Genomic DNA, 17,821 nt, shown 5'->3' on the forward strand with positions numbered 1-17,821 from the left:
TCCTTCCCTGTCTCAGTTCCCCACTCTTTTACTGGGTTTTTGTGGCTGTCATGGTTAATTTTTTGTGTCAACTTTACTGAGCTAAGGGATGCCCAGGCAGCTGGTACAACACTTGTGGGTGTGTCTGGGAGGGTGTCTCGGAAGAGATTTGAATGAGTCGACGGAGCAAAGAAGAGTGCCCTCACCACTGCAGGTGGGTATCGTCCAATCTGCCGAGGACCCGAATGGACGAAAGGGCAGAGGAAGGGCACGTTAGCTCGCGCTGCTTGAGCTGAGACCCCATCTTCTTCCGTCTCTTGACATTTGTGTTCCTGGTTCTCCAGTTCTCAGAGTCGGACCAGGACGTACACACTGGGCCCTGGTTCTCAGGCCTTCAGACTCAGACTGAACCACACCAGCAGCTCTCCTGGGTCTCCAGCTTGCAGACAGCAGAAGGCAGGACTTCTAAGCCTCCATAACCATGTGAGCCAATTCCCATAATAAATATAGATTTCCTCTTATATACATCTCTCTCTATATATACTATTAGTTCTAGTTCTCTGGAGAACCCTGACTAATACAGAGGCTCACCTCCCAAATAAACTACTTGCATGAGAATCCTTATCTCAGACTGTGCTTCCGGGCAAACAAAACTAAGACAGTAGAATTCTATTTGTATGTGATTAAACATAAGTAGAATGGCAATATATTGTTAAGAGTAGGTAGAATAGGTAGGTAAGGGTACAAAAGCTAGAGCAGACTGCCTTGGTTTGAAACCAGGGTTTACAATTAACTAGCTGTGTGACTTTGAGCAAGTCACTTAACCTCTCTGTGCCTCAGTTTTCTCATCTGCTGAATGCAGATGATAACAATATTCACCTTTACTGTTGTTGTGAGGATTAGAGTTAAAATATGTAAGGAATTTAGAATAGTGACTTACATAGAGGAAGCACTCAAAGAATGTTAGCTATTATTATTATTAAAGATGTATACATTTACAATAAAACCATACGGGAAATGTTAAAAACGAAATTCAGAAAAATGGTTACTTTTGGAAGGGCAGGAGCTTGATGGGTTCACAGAGGGGTATATGAGGGTCTCAAAGGTATTAGTCATGTCCTGTGTTTTAAGTTGAGTAATGGATATATTTCTGTTGTTTTATTATTATGCTCTATAACTTACATATAAATTACATCTTTTTAAATATCTATCAAATATTGCATAATTTTTAGAAGTCTAAAAAAAAAACAATCTCCACCAAATATATTCAAAGTTTTGTGTCCTTCACGATCTTGGGGTCCTCTGCTTCAGCACCAGTCAGCCCCCCACTGTCTTCCAGTATTCCCCATAGGCACCAGCCTCTTGGACCCACTCAGGGTGGCCCCTTCGAGGAAAGTGCCCAGGACACCTATACCTTGCAAGGCTTCGGGGGCCCAGCCCAAATCACATGATCCTTCTGGAGACACTGAGCAATCTTGTACTGTTATCTATAAAAATATATTGGTTTTTAAAATTTTCTTTCCTTTTAATGAGCACTGCACTTAAAACATCAAACAATTACTACATGTTTATTTTAGGAAAAAAGGATATTTGTGCAAAAGAAAAAAGTATGCTCACAAGATCCTCTCTCAGCTATAACCACTGTTAATATCTTGATGTATATCCTTTCGGATTTTATATTATACATTTTAAAACAAAATTACATTTTAAAGAAATGCTATTAAGTGATATCCTTAACATACCGGGACCATTTTTCTCTTTTGCTTTTTTCAATTAGACTCTCTCGTAGGAAGAAACAGCAGAGACGCTTCTGCTGCGAGGTCAGCAGAAGGAGGAAGAGTTTCCTGTAAGGACGCCCAGCACTAAGGAACACAGGAACCCATGACACTCCTCGGAAGGGAAGCCAAGAACGAGCTCACGGAGCGAGCGGGACGCTCCGGGGAGGCTGGCGGCGGAGCTCGAGGTCTCCCGGTGAGGTTCCGCCATTGCTGTGACCGCTCTGCAGCGTGTATCGCCCTCTCCCCGTCGACAGGCTTCCCTGCCGGGAGTTGGGTTTTTTTTAGCTCCTTATAGCTTCTGTTTTTTTCATTGTCTTCTTCTCCATAACTTGAACGTATTGAAACCTTTGGCTTATTCGTGACGCATTATTACCCTTCTAGCCTCTCCTTATCTGACGGATTTTCACCTTTACCCTTATTCTGTCAACCACTTAAATCTCTCTGCAGTTTCCGTTTCAGATTCCTGAGACTGATGGATCCTGATAATCTCCTAGGGGCGGGGCTTTTTGTGTCGGGTCTTTAGTTGGTTAATGCTCAAGAGATTGGCTGTCCTTGGGCCAGGTGCCCATTCCTGGCCCAGTGACCACATCCCTGTCCTCCCCGTCTCCCTCTCCCGGGGGTAGAGCCTTTGGTATAAAATGTGTCCGGCTAGAATTGTGGTGTCCTCTTGTGGAAATTTTGGGTATTACAAGCGCCATGATTTTCTTCTGGAATTGTTTTCAAATTATGGGTACATTAATTTAGGATGATGAAATCAATAGAGGCTGACAACCAGAATTTTAAGCATGGAATAGAGTGGAATGAAACAGAATGGAGCAGAACCGAAAAGAATTAAAGAGAAGAGAAAACATGAGTGTCACACAAAGATTGAGTATTGCTTCATGAAACTTTTAAGTCAGGGGTGTGTGTGTGTGTGTGTATAAAACAATGTATATGATATTCAAAAAATTTAAAAACTGGCATGACATAAGAATAGATACCCACCAAAAACAGTTAGCACAGTTGTGCTGGTGGGAGCCAGATTACCCTCAACCTGTTACAGATGGGCATGGTTGTGATGCAAAATGTTTATTTCTTAATAGAAGTCCTGTCAAAAGAGTTTGAAAGGCACTGCTCTAGAACACAACTCAATATAATTATATATTGTAATTTTTAATGATTGCATAGTGTTTGTGCTATAATTCATGCAACCCAGGGGTTCTGTCCCTTTTCTCCCCTCCTCTTTACTCCCAAGGAATACAACACATTCCCACCAGTAAGAGAGGCCCTAAGTAATTTGGATACACTCTCATGACACAACTCTCCTGCCTCTGACACACAGTCATTCCCTCCCTCCCTTCTTCCTCCCCCTCTTTCTCTCTTCTTTTCTCTTTCTCTCTCTCTCTCTCACACACACACACACACGAACACACACACACATGTTGAGCATTACTGATTTTAACCATTTTCCTATTATTGTCTGTTTACATTGGAGAGCTAGTGGAGTGGAATGGTTAAGAGTATGGGCTTTGAGCTAGACTGCTGGGGCTGCATCCTGACTCTTCCCTTTACTAGGTGTATGACCAGGTTTCTTAACCTCTCTGTGCCTCAGTCCTTCATCTGTAAAATGGGAATGATAATACTATTAGTACGTCCCCATTGAGTTGTGTGTAAGGTCTGAATGAATTAGCCTATGCAAAGTGATCAGACAAGCATCTAGGACACAGCAAATACACAATTGTTAGTTATCATTATTTAGATTGTGTCCAGTTTTTCACTATTACAAGTAAAAATATTGATACAATGAATATCTTTGTAGCAAAATCTTTGGAAAACAGACTTTATTAGGTCTAATTGGGGAAATCGAATTGCTAGGTGAAATGATATGTGCATTTTTAAGGTTTTTAAGAATTTTGCTAAATCATCCACCTGAAAGGATCTTCCACCACCGCTGTTTGAGAGCCCATTTCCCCAAACTCTGCCTGATACCAGCTCAACACAAGGTTGACATAAGGGAAGCCATATTGTAGAAAATAAACCATACTGTAACTTGGAATGACCTGATTAACTAACCCATCCGGATATGCACCCTCCAGGAGATATGCATGCTCTGTAGATTTCATGGCCCCTGCTAGTTGTGATAACTTTGTTCCTTTGAGCTCCTTAGGAATGTGATGACTCCAGGGCAGAGAGTCTATGCTGATAGCCATCATCTATGACAACTGAAAGATCTGGGTATAGGGTGTTGCTTTGGTCTCTGATGAAGATCCAGTAAAACAAAAGATTATCAGGAACTAAGACCCAAAGTCTGCCCCCACCCAGAGATCAGATGCCTCCCTGACCCACACAGCAGCCCCGACATAACTGGCCTGCAGTCTTTGCTCTGTAAGATGGTTCCTTAGGACATTAGTCCACCATCTTCCCCCTTGCTAGCAAGCTGTAATAAAAATGCTTTCTCTCCTACCACCTTGCCTCTTGACTGTTGGTATGTCTTGCATTGAGCAGAGGATCCCCACCTTGGGCAGTAACATAGTCAATGCTAGTTGTTATGATTTAAAACAAAAAACCTTGCTGATTTGATCAGGGAATAATGATATTTATTATTATGTAAATTTGCTTGTCTTTGATTACCAGTGAGGTAGAAGAAGTTTTCAAGTGCTTCCTGGCTATTTCTGTAAGACCCTCCAGCAGAGCACCTTGAGATTGTGTCTTGAGGTTGAGTCACTTTTTTTTTTTTTGAGGAAGATTAGCCCTGAGCTAACATCTGCTCCCAATCCTCCTCTTTTTGCTGAGGAAGACTGGCCCTGAGCTAACATCTGTGCCCATCTTCCTCTACTTTATATGTGGGATGCCTACCACAGCATGGCTTGCCAAGGGATGCCATGTCTGTACCTGGGATCTGAACCAGTGAACCCCGGGGCGCCAAAGCGGAATGTGTGTACACTTAACCGCTGTGCCACTGAGCTGGCCCCTCGAGTCACTTTTTCTTTTCTTTTTTTTTTTTAATTTTTTTTTCTGCTTTATCTCCCCAACTCCCCCCTGTACACAGTTGTATATCTTAGTTGCAGGTCCTTCTAGTTGTGGGATGTGGGACACCACCTCAACGTGGCCTGATGAGCGGTGCCATGTCCGCGCCCAGGATCTGAACCCTGGGCCGCCGCAGCAGAGCGTGCGAAATTAACCACTTGGCCACGGAGCCGGCCCCTCGAGTCAATTTTATGTGTGACTATCTCCTAGTTAATTCATGAGGCTCTCACTTTTGAATCTCCCCCTCTGGCTGAGAACAAGTCCTGCATGCAATTGGTCCAAATACATCTTAGTTAAATTAAGTATCACAGTCACCACATCTAATCTCTGCAATGAACTTTTGAGCAGAATTATCTGGCAGTAAGAAAAGAAAGACATCAGATTGATCTACTCCGTCTCAAAATGGCCTTGGGCAAAGGGAGGTGGTATCCTTTCTTTGTGTTTCTGAGAACGAGATGATTTTATCAGAGTATTTAAATGCATTTCTTTTTTATTACTGCTTTTCTCTGGTTATATGTTGAAATGTTCCTACACAGAATTTGAAATATATTATGATGTACACCTGAAAGTTATATAATGTTATAATCCAATGTTACCGCAATAAAAAAAGAAGAAAAGGAAGAAAGAGAGAAAAAGAAATGTTCCCCTTCTCAAAGAAAAGAGAATTGTTTTCATATTTGAGACTACACAAATACTGTAGTTCCAAGTGGGACTGTCTTTTCATTATCAACAAATACTTATAAAGCAACTCTGTACACTACACATGTGTGTGGGAGGGAAGGACGGGTATGTATATGAAGTATAAAATACCTTCTCTTCCGGCAAGGAAGTCAGCCTTAGGTGGTGAAGGAAGTAGCATAGTGTGGGGAGAATGATGCTGAGGGGGCATCCAGAAATTGATGTTTTATACCCAGGCCTGCTCTAACTTACTGTGTCACCTCGAATAAATCCCTTACCCTCTCTGCACTTTTGTTTCTAAAACCTGGGAAATTAAGAACACGAGATTGTGTTTCTAACATCCTCCTCTAAGCTATGGGGTATAAGAGATAAAGGGATGGTACTAGAGAGAGAGACAGAGACTTGTAAGTGGCCATTGTCAGGCAGTGAGAGATGGGCCAGACAATAGAGAGTGGTTTAAAGGGGAGAGATGGCATGTCCCGTGGAGGCAATCGAGAGGGATTTGTGTAGAAATTAGCATCTGAGCTGGACCTGGTGGGGAGGGAAGTATGGTACATAGAGAAGAGGGTATGGAAAACAAATCTGGGAAAACAGCATGAGCAAAGAGCAGAAGCCAAGGTGGGAAAGTGCCAGGCACGTCCTTGGGACGGTGAAACAAGTGGTTTGGCTAGAAGAGAGGGTTCCTGTAAGTATCAATTGAGATGTCACTGAAAGAAGGCAACCATTATTGGGGAGGGCCTTGACCACACAGCACAGGAGTTTATCCTCAGGGCTCTAGGTCACTATAAAGTAGAAGGTCTCCTGTGCACACCTCTGACTGGATGGGATTTCCAGGAGTACTGAGTTGAGCAAGAAGAGTGCTGTGGTCTATTAGCGCTGTGCGCTCAGATCAGAGTGAAGGGTGGCAGCAGGGCACAGAGGAGCTCTTCTGTGGCACGTGTGTGTCATTCTAGCTGTAAGTTCAGGATGACTTGAAGGTTTTTGAACAGGATCAACACAAAGCAGTGTTTTAGGGCAGCTAACCTGTGTGAGGTACAGATAAGGCTGGAAGAAAGGAAGCAGTTAGGAGGCTCCTCCAGTGTTCGAGGCCTCATGCCTCTCTTCTGGCACTGGCAGTGGGCATGATGAAGTTCTGGCCACAAGGGCTGCTTGCAGCAAATGCCCAGTAGAAAATTCCCAGCAGGAAGTGGATGATGCAGGTCTGGAAGGTGGAGGAGGCGGAGGAGGGTCAGCGAATGGCAGTGGAATCACAGAACAGGGAAGGGGAACAGAGAAGAAACACTTCTTCCTCTAAGTGAGGGGGGAGAAGAGACTTTGAAAAGTTCCAAATGGAGGGGAAGGAGTTCATGCCTTTGTTTTTTTCTTTCTTCTCAGTAAAGTATGGTGTGGGGGAGGCAATCGACTGTAGTGGTGAGGAGCAGGAGTTTTGTGGACAGACAGAATCATTTTTAGTCATTGAATTTTAATTAATGGCTCCACCACTGGTGGAATATGTGATGATCAACAAGTTACTTTCAATCTAGCTAAGCTTCTGTTTCCTCATCTGTAAATGGAGAAATTAGTGATACCTTCTGACTGCGTCCATTGTGAGGATATTCATCTGGGACAGAGTAAAGACAATAAATAATAGGTATGGGTAAACTGTAATTTTTATTTTCATATATCTATATTTTTATATGTACTGAGAGTGGAAGGGGTTCAACCCCGTGGCCGGAGGCTGAAAAGTGGTCTAGGTTAGACAGCCCTTGAGGGGAGTGGGAGAGGGAGCCATTTTGTCATCAAACATCTGGATTCTCCTTTTCTCACTGTGTCTCCTTAAAAAAATTTTATTAAGGATTTTTTCAAACAAACACAAAGTAGAAAGAATAGCACGATGAACTCCTTTGTACCTATCACTCAGCTTCAATATTTAACCAATCTTGTCTCTTCTTTGTTGATGGAATTATTTTAAAGCAAATCCCCGATATGATTTCAAATAATCTTTTGAAAAGAACACATAAGTTCAATTCGCAGCAGTAACATAGATGAGATATCCCTGGGAAAAACTCCACTACTTTTTTTTTAATGCTGGATTAAATTAAGGGGGAAAAAACCTTTGAAAATGCATTGAAGAGTTGGAAAGAAAGAAAGGAACCTATGTTGGTAGCTGGTAACAAGATGTTTTAATTTTTGCCAATATTACAGGTCTGAAATTGTATCTCATTATCTACTTTGCATTTTCCTTGTTACTAATGAGACTGAGCATCGTTTCAAATGTTTATTGGACTTTGGGATTTCTCTTCAGTGGCTTCCCTATTCAAATCCTTTGCTCACTTTGCGATTGGCTTGTTTCCCCTTTTTCTTATTGATTTCGAGGTGTTCCCTGATACATTCTGGATACCAATTCTTTGTTGGTAATAGGTACCGTGAATATTTTCTCCCAATCCATGGTTTGTCTTTTCACTTTTTGAAAGGTATCCTCTGATGCACAGTCAATTTATTAATATTTTCCTTTATGGTTTGTTCTTTATGTCTTGTTTAAAAAAGCATTTTTCCATGCAGGGTCATACAGATACTCTCCTATATTTCATTCTAGATGTTTTAAAGTTTTTCTTTTCACATTCATGTCTTTAATCCATCTGAAATATGTTTACGTTTGACGTGAAATAGGGATCTAATCTTACTTTGTTCCATATGGGTAACCAAGATTCCATCCTGGCTCCGTCAATCTGTAATGTTATGCCAATGAAGAAAAGGAAGCTGATGACTCACACCCTCCCCAACAGCTAAGGCTATTATCAGAACACAGGAGAAACGTTTACTAACTAAGTCTACTAGAAACAGACTGTAAGCGCAACTGGGGGAGAACCTGTTATGTGCTGTGGAAACTGAACAAACCAGCCTGCTTTAACAGAGAGAATGTCTTTCATTTTTCTCCACTGTCTTGTTCACCATTTCAGAAATTCAAAGTCTATTGGCCATTGGTGGGCACTGATTTTTGAGGCAGCCATTGTGCTTTCCCCACTTTCCCTACTGCCACCCCCATCAATTTTCTTTTGTTTAAAATCACCCCTTGCAGGGGCTGGCCCATTGGTGTAGTGGTTAAGTTCATGCTCTCCACTTTGGTGGCCTGGGGTTCGCAGGTTTGGATCCCAGGCGTGAACCTACACACTGCTCATCAAACCATGCTGTGGCGGTGTCCCATATGCAAAGTAGAGGACTGGCATGGATATGAGCTCAGGGACCATCTTCCTCAAGCAAAAAGAGTAAATTGGCAACAGATGTTAGCTCAGGGCCAATCTTCCTCACAAAAAAATAAATAAAAATAAAAAATAAAACCCTCCTTTGCAATATGCCTGTCTTATTCACCTTGTGTCCCTGAGAGCCTGTTATAATGCTTAACTCATACTTTCCAGTGAATATTTCTTGCGTGAAAGTATTAGATCGATCAGATCCTTTCTTTCTATATTGATCCAGGGATTGCAGTACTCAGAAAACAATTAGGCAGAAAGGTATTTGCACATAATACATGCTGCAACGTACAGTCCTCATAGTAAAAGCCACAAATAGGGGCAGAAACATAGTCTGGGAAATATTTGTGTTCCACCTATTAGACGACCTACTGGAGGAAGAAGAAAGGTTTATTTCATGGGGCCGGCCCGGTGACACAGCGGTTAAGTGCGCACGTTCCGCTTCAGCGGCCTGGGGTTTGCCAGTTCAGATCCCAGGTGAGGACATGGCACCACTTGGCACACCATGCTGTGGCAGCGTCCCACATATAAAGTAGAGGAAGATGGGCACAGGTGTTAGCTCAGGGCCAGTCTTCCTCAAAAAAATAAAGTTTCATTTCAGTTGGCAAAATCACAGGACAGCGATTGCCAGACACTGAGCACCAGGAGAGAGGCACACAGCTAAAACCATGGGAAGGGTGACTGCCAGCCCACAGTCAGTTCAACACGTTTATCAAAGCCCTATTAAATGATAATGTCTGTGTCTTGTATCACACCTGGCATCTAATAGGAACTTAATAAGCTTAGCTTATCATTGTAATTGTTATTGTTCTGTGCTAAGCACTTACAAAATAAAGAGGAATAAGACTAGATTTTTGCTCAAGTAATTTAAAAGGGTGATTGGTGTGGGGCAGTGGGGAAAGCCAAATTACATGGGGAACTAAGGCAAACTTAAGATCCACCTGGCTTGTCCTCCACAGATCAAATCCTAGTGACCACAGGCAAGGAGACAGCACATGGGCACTGGAGCCAGATAGGACCAAATGTTACATTCTGGTTTCACCACTGACACCACTTCTGGATCCTTAATCAAGTTTCTTGGTGTCTCTCATCTTCCTTTTCATCATCTGTGAAATGGAGATAAAATAAGAGCATTGAGGTGAGGGTTCACATAAAATGTACGTAATCGCATGTAATTATTCAGTGCGTGTCATGTGTATAGCACAATGTCAGGCACATGGTAAATATCCCATGAATGCTAGTAAGTATTAACATGAGAAAAAAAATTTGCACTAAATTCTGATCAAGTGAGTTTACAATTTTGTATTAAAAGAGTTTCTTGAGTAAGAACCTCTCAGACCCCTTTGTCCACCTGAGAATGTTTTTCTATTTAAACAAATTCCAAAGAAGCATTCCTACCAGTCTATTACTCTCCACCACACTCTTAACAATGGAAAATGTTTCCTCCACTCAAACTTAGTTAATACTAAACAAGCAGTCTTTAAAGTCAGATATTTAAAATAAACTTTTAAGAATAAAAATTCTCTTAGAAAATATACTTATTAAATAGATATTATATTTATATTATCAATTAGGGTTAAATATATAATTTAATGAAATATATGATAATCTCTATTATTATCTATATACTATATTATTATTTGTTAAAGTTAAATACAGTATGTATAATATTTATAGATTAACTTTTAACACTGAATCCCAAATTTGGAAAGATGTTTTCTTTCTTTTTTTCTGAAAATTTAAGAGAGTAGAAAATTATTTATTTCCTTATTAAATAAAATCAACAATTGAAGATATGTTATGATAGGTCCATCGAATCACCATTTTATCAAAGTTTTTAAAAATAGTAGGGAAGGGCTCACAATAAAAATGTAGTCGTCTTCTGCCTCACTTCTCCCTCCCTTGACTCTCGTCTCCAGAGACAACTACTATTAATTATTTGATTTTAGTCTTTTTGGCATTACTATCATATCTCTAATAATACCATTCCTCATACTATTTTTTCTTTAATTTTTTGCCATTGAAAAGTAATTTTATTTTTTTAATATAAAAGGTCAAACAAAATGATAGAATTGCAAAAACTAATTTAAAGATCGGATTCAAGATCATTTAAAGTGTGCCCAGCTTCTAAAGAGCATATATCTATAAGAAGCAATTTCCTTTAAACACATGGTATAATTTAAGCGGCAATGCATGGCTAAAAATAGTTAAGTTCAAATCAGCAAAAATAATCCCGAGTATGTGGATGCACTACAGCCAAGACTCTTACTATAGACTAGAGGTTGTACCCCTCAGCAATGTGCATGATGTTCCTCCTGACTGCTCTTGGTTGAAGTACTGAGGCCCAGAGCAGAGGCCAGACAGGCAACATAAATGAGAAGAGGGGCTGAGATGTAAGAAAAATCATCAACCAACAGAATTATAGTCACGTTTTCTTTATTTTTACTAAACTGTGGTGGAAGCATGCCCCATATCACAGTCACATGTTAAAGTAGGAGTAATGTGTCTATTTCTGCTGGGCTCCTATAGGAATTTCAAATTAGTCTGTGCCATCTTTGTTCAGGGTGAGACTCCTTCTTCAGGAAACTACCCTCACTCCCACCCTCACCCCTACTCTTGTTCTGGCAGCTTTCTTTGCCCTCAGGTACTGTGTTAGTCTCTTTGGGTAGCTGTAAAAAAATACCATAGACTGAGTGGCTTATAAATAACAGAAAATTATTTCCCACAGTTCTAGAGGCTGAAAGCCCAAGATTAGGGTGCCATCATGGTTAGGTTCTGGTGAGGGCCCTCTTCTGGGTTGCAGACTGCCAGCTTCTCCTTGTATCCCCACATGGCAAAAAGACGGCAGGAGCACTCCCTGGCATCCCTTTTATAAGGGCACTAATCCCATTCTTGAGGGCTCCACCCTCATGACCTAATTCCTTCGCAAAGGCCCCACCTCCTAATACCACCATATTAGGGGTTAAGATTTCAACATATGAATTTGGGGGGACACAAACATTCAGTCCATTGTAAGTACTGTTGGAAGGTGGTTGGTTTGTGAGCTGGCTGCTGATGGTCTTCATTCTATTCAATCTGGGCATAGAGTCCCTTCCACACGGTTCCCTGGCACTTGTGATGGACTCTCTCTCTTCCCTTCCTTGCCAGGACTCAGGTTCTCCTCTATTTCCCCTCGTCCCTTGTCCTAGTCTCTCTTTTCACAGCTCCATCCTCTTCCCCAGTCTGAGTCTTGTCTAGTTTCTGGATATGGAAAATTTTGCTTTACAAGTGTGCTTCTAAAGCAAGTGGGCTGGGTCTATTGATTTGGGCAGTGAGAAGAAGGAAAAAGCAGAGATTAGAAAGAGCAGCAGGAGCAGTAAACACACAGGAAATATGCTTACATACTCACATATGTGGAAGATATTATTACATGTGTATTATGTTGAAGATATTTTAAACATGATTCTGAAAAATAAAAGTATCTCAATTATTACATTACCTGATAATTCACTACTTCTTTAATTTAGAACCGGAAATTTGGTACCTCTCCTTCTGTTTCTAGCTGTCAGTCTTGTGAAACAGAATTCAAAAAACTTTATTTAAAATGGGGTCAGGAGGCCAGAAGGGGGAGCTTCACACACTACTACTCCACATCAATTACAGACCCCAAACAGGAAGAGGTCAATTACAGATCCCAACAGGAAGTTGTCAGTTACTTCCCCAGCAGGAGGAAGGAAGATTTCCTCCTTGCCCAGCAACTCAGCCAATGAGAAACCATCACCACCCTGAACTCTCACTTTCCTCCAATGGATTATCATTCAAAACAACCCCTCCCAACTTCCTCCTTTTTCTCTATAAAGCAGTGTGGTTCTCATTCATTTGCTGGACATGCCTATGGCTTTTGCTATAGCTTGCTTGTCCTGGATTGCAATTACTCTGCTATTCCCAAATAAACCCATTTTGCTGGTAAAATAACTGGCTGTTTTATTTGTTTAGGTCAACATTACATGGTCATCAGAAGTGGGATCCAGAGAAAACCCCCAACAACTCTGAGGCTGGTGAGCAAATAGGTACTAGTACCCACAGAGCCATTGAGCTTTCTGCTTTCTTGCCGACCCTGGAGTTTGGGTGTAAGTTTTCTTCTAGATTTGATCTCCCCTCTCTTTGCATTTTGAGTTCTCTGGCTTGATTTGGTATCTGTTTTATACAGACTTTGTCCCTTCTCTATAAGGGCTTTGTCCTTTCCGTGAGTACTTGTTGGTATAATTAGGCCAATTGTAAGTGGGCTAGCATTTGCCATGATTCCTTTGAATCAGGCTTTAGGAATTTTTCTTTTGCTCTAGAGAAAAACCTCTGAAAAAGGAGATCCCAGGCATCTAAATGCTTTGAGGGCCGCTCCCCCTACCCCCGCTTCAAGGGCCCTAGCTGGTTTTATGTTTAAAAACTGTGGTGCATCCTCATGTACATTTCTAACTAAATGAACCAACTTAACCAAAAGTAATCTAGAGGCAGAAGTTTCTACAAGGCAAAATGACTTCAAAAACAGCTCTAAAAGAATCCTTACAGCATGCAAATAAAAAACATTTGGTAAAATTTAAAAAAACGTTTGGCCACCTGAGCAGGTAACTTAGTCCATCTGCTAGAAAATTCTTAGGAGTTTTTCACATGGGATATGGCCAAAATTTTAAAATAAGGCTATAAGATCTCTGTGTTTATCTGTATGTTATGTATGTCCATGTATGTATGTTATAGTTTTGTGCTATTTTTCTACCTGTGGATGGTATTGACAAAATTAGTTTATAAAAGAGTTTTATTTAATTAGCTTAAGGAAAATCAAATGTTTATATAAATTAAGTATTCCTAAAAAAAATTTCTCAGGATATAATAGAAACTAACCCAAATGCTTTTCAGGTTCACGTGATCTGGAAAAATATCATAATTAAAGCTAGTTTAAGTTTGTTGGTTTAATTGAAACAGGCATGTCTCTAGAGTTATCAGCATTAAATATTATATTTTTATTCTACCTGGGTTTACTAGTCAAATAAGTGCATGTTATTTCTGGTGCAAAATTTATCAGCCAAAAAAAAAGATTCTCTTGAGATGATGGCTGACTTTGTCTAATGTCTCATGAAGTTTCATGAATAATCTAAACATAATTGCTGGGAACAAATTATTTAGATAGATGAAAATGGGATAAGAGTTTTAGGTGCAATAATTATGTTTTATTGTATGTATGCTTAAAAAAATAGCATCTCCAAATCTTTTTGGGTAACTTAAAGCTTTAGAGTTTCTGCTAAGTTAAATTAAATGACGGAATTTCATTGAATATCTGGATCATTCTCCAAACAAGGTACAATACTAAAACATTAATTACTAAACTTACATCTGTGTACTTTTGGCTTCCTATTGTAGAGAAACCAAAGAAAAAATTGAGTCTGTTAGTAACTATATCTTGTGCCACATTGAAAGATTGCACTATTTTAAAGGGCATATGATTCTAGAAATTATGAAATGTATTTATAAATTTTCTATTCCAAAATTGCTTACTTAGTTTTCACTAGGAATCAAGGATCCTAAGGGTTAAGAATTCTAATTAACATATGTGATTAAAGCTACTAGTAATGATAAGGAAATATCTCTGTATGAAAGAAAGTAGGATGTGTGTTAGTTAGAAAAACATATGAGGTATGGGGATACCTTTTTGTTGAAGAAAAAGAAATTAATTTTGTCCTAAAGTAAAATGGTGGCCAGAATAAGAAAAGAAAGGATAGGATGAAATCTGAATGTGAGAAGAAAGTTGTAGAAGGTTTGTGAAACAGAAATCTTTGGAAAGAAACTTTATATGTGATCCATCTGGATAAGAATAAACAAAATTGCTATAAGGGTTTTAAAATAAGCTTTAATATTAATAGTGTATTTATGTAAAGCTGGAACTTAGCTTTCTTTCATCTGTTAACAGGACAAGGTCCGCTTCTGCTGTTGGTCCCCTCCTGATGAGAGGCTGTAAGAGGTTTTCCCCTAGTTTTCTGTTATATCAAAATTATTTCCTGTGCTTTATTTTAAAGATTTTATTTTTTCCTTTTTCTCCCCAAAGCCCCCCTGTACACAGTTGTATATTCTTCATTGTGGGTCCTTCTAGTTGTGGCATGTGGGACGCTGCCTCAGTGTGGTCTGATGAGCAGTGCCATGTCCATGCCCAGGATTCGAACCAACGAAACACTGGGCTGCCTGCAGCGGAGCGCGCGAACTTAACCGCTCAGCCACGGGGCCAGCCCCTCCTGTGCTTTATTTTAAAGGCTGAGTCTTTTCTATTAAAAAGTGCTAAGGTTTTGCAGCTATGTAACCTTCTATATTTGTCTTTGAAATCCTTTTGTTACTGGTTAAATGGATAATTAAATATTGTTTCATAATTTTCTGTGATCCTATTTGGTCTTATGTCCAAAGCCTTTTGACATTTTTGACAAACTTCCCAAAAATCAAATTCTAAATAAAGTCTTTTTGACCTGAAAATAACTTTGGGAATTTCCAGACGGTGCCTGGGACTTCTCAAAGGATTTGTTCTCTCTTCCTATAAAAAGGGAAATGTTGAACTAATTGGACTTATTTGATATGTCAAATTACATGGAAAGCATCATCAAATAAATGATGATAAACCTTCTTACGTTATATTATATAGGTGAATGTTGTTAAAATAAATGTTCTAGAGATTGTATGAAAATTCCTAAAATTCTGATATTTCCTGGTATAATGTTATTAGTCATAGTTTTAGAATGTATGTCACAGAAGTGACCAAATTTACTTGTTGATTATGTTATAATGAACTTTCACCAGATCTTTAACCATTGCTATTTTTAATTTTTTGTCATTTACAGAGTTATTATTTTACTCTGGTGCTTTTACAAATATGTTTTATCTGCAGAGAAATTCATTGAAAAATACTCTAGAATGCAGGTGTTTGATAACTTTAAGATCATCACACTGAGCTGCATTTAAAGGACCTTCTTTTCTCCTCTATGAGAAAATGTATATTTGCAACAAAGGTTAAAACATTTGTCTTTGTCTCCCTACCTGATCTTTCCAGAATTCAGAAACTCTTAAGTATTCCTTTCATGACAATATATGTATTTCCATAAATTCAATGAGAATCTGTTCTTCTTAGAGCAGGACACAATTGGAAGGATTAGCTATATTATCAAGCATTTGACCAGGATGTCATATTCGAAAGAGATATATACAGACTCAGATATTTACTATGATTATCTTTGATAAAAATGGGAGTAATCATGGAGTGACATAAGCATCATGGTGGAGTGAACTTTCCCAGTAATCTTCCCCCTCTGACATACAATGAAAAAACAAACTCCAACAAAGGACATCCAAACACAAGACAGATTTAATGTCAGAGAGAGACGTGCAGCCATACAACAGAGGGCAGAGAGGCTGGAGCCCCCCTCAGAAGAGGTGGAACAGGGTGAGAGAAAACTTCACTCCCCACCCAAAAACATCCATACTCCTGACTGTTGATCAACAATGCTTTTGAAGAAAGATCTTGATGAAAAAGGGAAAATGTGAAAGACAATAAAGGAAAACTCATTTAAAATGAAGTCAGAAGTCCAGAAGGGAGAGCCCTCGCACACTACTACTCCACATCAATTACAGACCCCAACAGGAAGAATCATCAGTTTAACTACCCTCAGCAGAAGGAAGATTTCCTCCTTGCCCAGCAACTCAGCCAATGAGAAATCATCACCACCCTGAACTCTCACTTTCCAACAATGGATTTTCATTCAAAACAACCCCTCCCAACTTCCTCCTTTTTCTCCATAAAGTAACGTTCTTCTCGTTTGTTTGCTGGACTTGCGTATGGCTTTTGCTATAGCTTGCTTGTCCTGAATTGCAATTCCTCTCCTATTCCAAAATAAACCCATTTTGATGGTAAAATAACTAGCTGTTTTGTTTAAGTCCACAGTCTCAGGTCTTGTGCTTATTATAGATTTTTTGCCTTGGATTCTTTAACTGGAAGCAAAAGTCAGCTTTATTTAAAAGGAAAAATAGTAATTCACAAACATTGGTACTTCTGAACATGAAAAGAATCCATGATTTTTTTATTTAAGGTTATTTCAGAGATATTTATAATAAATGTTGTTCTCCAACAGCTTCCTAGTAGGTTTTCGGTATTGTATTGCACTGCAATTCAACCACTTGAGTTTTTAGATCTTCAAGCTCACACTATTAATATTAATTGAACAATGTTAGTTCATTTTCCTCAAGTTTTAAACCAGAGAATCTTTCCTGAAAACCATTCTTCAACTCCGCAATTCTAGGGATGTAGCTGCTTAGATCATCACTCTCATTTCTGGGAACCAGCTCCAGTGTAGGAAATTAGGACACATTATATCTTGAAAATCATAGTTCATGCAACTATGGTTAATGCCCTTGCAGAATACTGTGTTTGCATTCATGAGAACTTCAACCTCAAAGCTTTGGTTCATTCTTTGTTGGTGAACTGAGGTAGGAATTTTCTCTTGAATGACACGAACAATCTGATTTCTTTAATTTTAATCAACAAAAAAATTACTTTGCATTTCCTTCTAAGTTCCCTAAAAAAGTCTTACGTGATAGCTAATTATGTTGTAAATCATCTAAGAATAGTGCCTTGTTTCCTTACACAGGAGTGGATATCATTAGCACTTTAAGCATGGTAGAATGCAGTGTTGTTGCAAATGTTTCATATTTCTTTTTTAATGTATTCAACCATTGCCTTAGAAGAAATATAACTTCAGTCTGCCTAGCAGGTTTATCTACCAGCTCCTGCTCTTTTTGATAAGAAATAAATTTGTATTTCAACTAATGTTATTTTTTCACTTTTCCTTTTTCTTTGCTTATTGATAGCTGAGCAAGAGTTCTTTTTTATTTTTACCATCAAAACAGCATCACAGTTACCTTCTTCACTGTTGGGCAAAATATTTATATACCTAAATAGCAAGCTTTTCTCTCTTTTTAAAATTTTTTTCATTGCAGTAACATTGGTTTATAATATTATATAAATTTTGGGTGTACATCATTATATTTTGATTTCTGTGTAGATTACGTAATGTTCACCACCCAAAATCTAATTGCCATTCATCACCACACACATGTGTCTAGTCACCTCTTTCGCCCTCCTCCCTC

General features: G+C 39.3%; 1 long non-coding RNA gene across 1 annotated transcript; it reads left to right on the forward strand.

The window, feature by feature from the left end:
- The first annotated feature begins 1,816 nt into the window (after positions 1-1,816).
- On the forward strand, positions 1,817-16,591 carry LOC139083009 (uncharacterized). The gene is made up of 4 exons (XR_011539463.1): positions 1,817-1,950; positions 12,647-12,780; positions 14,610-14,653; positions 14,745-16,591. It is a non-coding gene; the product is annotated as an uncharacterized lncRNA (long non-coding RNA).
- The last annotated feature ends 1,230 nt before the right edge of the window (positions 16,592-17,821 follow it).

Source organism: Equus przewalskii, chromosome 4 (assembly GCF_037783145.1).
Source record: "Equus przewalskii isolate Varuska chromosome 4, EquPr2, whole genome shotgun sequence".
Taxonomy (NCBI): domain Eukaryota; kingdom Metazoa; phylum Chordata; class Mammalia; order Perissodactyla; family Equidae; genus Equus; species Equus przewalskii.